This window comes from Nicotiana attenuata, unplaced genomic scaffold (genome assembly GCF_001879085.1).
Source record: "Nicotiana attenuata strain UT unplaced genomic scaffold, NIATTr2, whole genome shotgun sequence".
NCBI lineage: Eukaryota > Viridiplantae > Streptophyta > Magnoliopsida > Solanales > Solanaceae > Nicotiana > Nicotiana attenuata.
The window spans coordinates 41,819-45,684 of record NW_017673638.1 but is presented as its reverse complement, the minus strand read 5'-3'; the positions used below and the strand labels follow the sequence as shown (position 1 = coordinate 45,684).

Genomic DNA, 3,866 nt, shown 5'->3' with positions numbered 1-3,866 from the left:
AGGGTATCAACCCTTTGTCTTTGTAGCTCCATACGGGCATGAGGTTTCAAACCTTCTATGAATGCGAAGAGTTTTTCATTGGCACCCATATCCCGTATGTTTAGCATGAGCGCGGGGAATTCCCACACGTAATCCCGCACTGACCTGGTCTGGCAGAGCTCCCATAGCTTTCTTCGTGCATTGTATTCAACGTTTTCGGGGAAGAACTGCAGGCATATGGCTACCTTCAGTTCTGCCCATGTCTTAAGAGTATCTTCCCCGGTCCTGATGGCTTCGTATTTCACCCGCCACCAGAGTTTAGCATCACCCTGAAGATACATGGCAGCAATTGCTACATTTTTTGCTTCTTCCCCCATAGCATCGAAGTACTGTTCGAAGTCGAAGATGAAGTTCTCCACTTTTTATCATCCCGAGCTCTATTGTCTTGCTTTGGCTCCAGAATTTTCAACTATTGTGGCACAGGGGCGAGGTTCACAGCACCCCTGATTTTGTTTTTGCCTCCTCTAAGCAGGCCTTGTAGGGCAGCATTAACAACATTGAGCTGGCCTGTCAAGTTGTCTATTGTTTGCTGCATGGCAGTCACACCGTCTGCCTCTTGTTCATTATGGGCTAAATCCTCGGTGCGCTCCTATTGGAGGTTCTTGAATTTGCCATAAGTTTTGGCTGCCTCTGTGGCTGTCGTTTGCCGGTCTCCTTCAGAGTTGCGACTGATATTTTCTATGTCAACTTCGGCCTGCAGCATTCTGCGTTCTAGGTCGTCTAACCTTTGCACTAGGCTGGTTCTTAGATCAGGCAGTGTATCCACGATGGGTCGTAATACGTCAAACGTCTCTTCTAGGGCTGCGATGCGATCCACATGATTCACCATGGTCAGAAATGGTAGTAATGGCAATGTGTTCCCTCGTCCGATGTCGATCCTAGGCTCTGATACCAACTATTAGGCGGCGCCTTCCTGAGATTCCTTGGAAGGGCGATGTAAGGCGAAGTAACCGATGTCAGTGTAGCCAATTGAGGCCCCCACCGTACGCTAGACGAGATTGTCAGTACCATACGGGAAAACGAAGGTCAAGAACAATTGAGAGAACTGAAATGAGAATTGAGAATTAAAGCTTGATTGCATTAATGAAAGTTATTAAAAAGGCTACGCGGTGTCGAGGGTGAGAGACGCTAGTACATAGAATTGTTTGCTTGCTCGAATGTTTGATTGCTTGACCCCCCCTAATAATGCTTAAAAAAAACCTAAAGTTACATGACTTGACCTAACTAAGCTGTAGAGGCACACTGAAAGTAAATTAAATGAAACTACTTTATATTTACAATGAAAAGGACTTAGTTTTCTACAAGGTAGAAACAAGTCCGTCGGCAGCAACCTTGTCTTTCACATCAGGGTCTGCGCGCAGCACTATTTGCATCTTCCTGCGGCTAGGCGTTGGCACCTGGCATCAGGGCCTATGCGCGCGGCGCTGTTGGAATCTACCTACGGTTGGGCGGTGGCTAGGCATCAGGATCTGCGCGCGCGCGCTGTTGGCATCAATCATGGTCTGTGCCCGTGGCACTGTTGGCATCCGCCAGCCGCTGGGCGCTGGCGAGGGCTATCGGTGGGGCGACGGAGGCACATGCGCGCTTGTCACTTGACGCTACCGAGACCACGGGGCCGACCATGACGCTGGGAGTTGGGAGGCTTGTCTGGACAACATGGGATACATCCAAGGGGTCATGGGGCATGGCTGGAAAGTAGCCCATGACATTACAAACGCATGTAATCTGATGTTTCTCCTGCCACACCTATTACGTGGGGATGAGAATTAATGGAGGGAAAGAGGAACAGTAAGAATCGAATTCACACTTATCATGAGAAAAACTTCTAGTGATACTACTAAACTATAAGTCTCGTTGATTAGGACTTTTCAAATAGTAACTTCACGAGTTTGAATCAAGAATTACCGGAAATTCAAATCAGGATTAATAAAAATTTCTTAATTTCTTGTAGTTGTTCCATATCTTTTTCACATATTATATTTTCTAAAATCTTATTGAGCATATCATATGATAAAAATGCATCATTAATCATTATCATCATCATGCACATTAGATTGTGATATTGGATACTCAAGCAGCCTGTCTCCCTCTCCTTAAGATTAGCCGAAAGGTTTTGCTCATGCTCACATCTGTGCCTTCCTTTCTTGATTGTGTGGTGGTGCTGTCAGCTGTTCTAGCAATCAATTTTATGCAAGAATATATGTATAATATTCATTAATATATTCTTTTACAAATCTAGTTTAATTTATTAATCCAACTTATTACTTATTGTATACATAAGGTTATTTATCGATATTCACTACAAAATATTTTTTTTGGTAATTAAAGAATTTTATTTACTAAAATTGTGAAATATTTACAGCTCAAAGAAAAAGAAGAAGAAGAAACAACACTAGCCTGGACATTAATTTATTCAACCTTAATTTGAGATTTTAGGTTCAAACCAGTAGAAAATGCTAAACTTTCGTAATGGACTTTTTATGACTTAATTTATATTAGTCGAGCCAGTAAATTCCATAGAAAATAGACCTTTTAAGCAGGAAGAACACAACCTTGGCGTAACTGATAAAGTTGTTGCCATGTGACCAGGAGGTCACGGGTTAGCCTCTCACTAAAGCCCACCTTTATATATATATACTAAACTCACTACTCACCCATCCACTAACCACAAAACATAGACCTTGAGCCCGTTTGGCTTAGCTGATTTAGAGTAGCTGATAAGCATTAAGTGCTGAAAAGCACTTTCTAGTGCTGAAACTAATTTAAAAAATAAGCAGTTACGTGTTTGGATTAAAGTGCTGAAATTAATAATATGCAGCTGAAGAACTGGGTATACGAAAATCATTTACTGGTTTCACTCCTAAAATCTTGTCACTCTCTATTCTTATTGGTTTTTTATTAGGTTTCAACAACCTTTTATTTTCTTGGGGTAATTCTTATCTTCCCGTTTCGCTAAATTCTCTTGTCTTATCTTCACAGTTAGCTTTCACTCTTATCACTTCCGTAATTATTGTCAAACATAACACTTAGTTCGGTTCTATTAGCCTTAGGTTCAAGCCATGACAAACCAAAAGGTTTGACAAAGTCAAAGTATTTAATAGGATTTTTATCAACAGTTGGTGCTGGATTATTATTCGCTCTTTATCTTCCGTTAATGTAAAAAATATATCAAAAGTTTATTGCTATTCTATGGTTGTGGAAATGCAAATAGTGATGGAATTAGCAGCAACGGTTTTGGCCACGGTGGGAATGACAATAGACGGTGGATTTTCGGAGGTGAAAAAAGAGAGTACAAATGTGTTTGATTTGGGAGAAAAAGCTTACTGGTTAACGGTAATATTTAACGTGGTGACTTGGCAGTTATGTTTTATGGGTACTGCTGGGATGGTGTTCTTGACAAGTTCGTTGACAGGCGGTATTTGCATGACGGCGTTAATGGCCGTTAATGTTTTGGGTGGGGTTTTAGTGTATGGGGATAAATTTGGTGGCACTAAAATAGTTTCCACTTTGTTATGTGTATGGGGATTTTCTTCATATTTTTATGGAATGTATATGAAAATGAAAGTGCACGAGAAAAGGAAAGAGAAAGAGGGTTCTATAGAGATTGTAACGCACAATGGTTGAGGCTTCGTGTGCTAAGTGGTTGTCTTTTTCTATTTTGTTTTTTTTTTGGGGGGAGGGGGTGGGGTGGATGGTGGAGGTTGGGGGGGGGGGGTGGAGATGAGAGAGTTTTTGGGAGAGGAAGATGAGTAGACATAGTTAGAATGTTATTGTTCGATTCAGACTGTTATATTAAGAAATTTATATTATATCAACTTTTTTGTTAG

General features: G+C 41.3%; 1 pseudogene; it reads left to right on the top strand.

The window, feature by feature from the left end:
• The first annotated feature begins 384 nt into the window (after positions 1-384).
• On the top strand, positions 385-3,663 carry LOC109216923 (annotated as a pseudogene).
• The last annotated feature ends 203 nt before the right edge of the window (positions 3,664-3,866 follow it).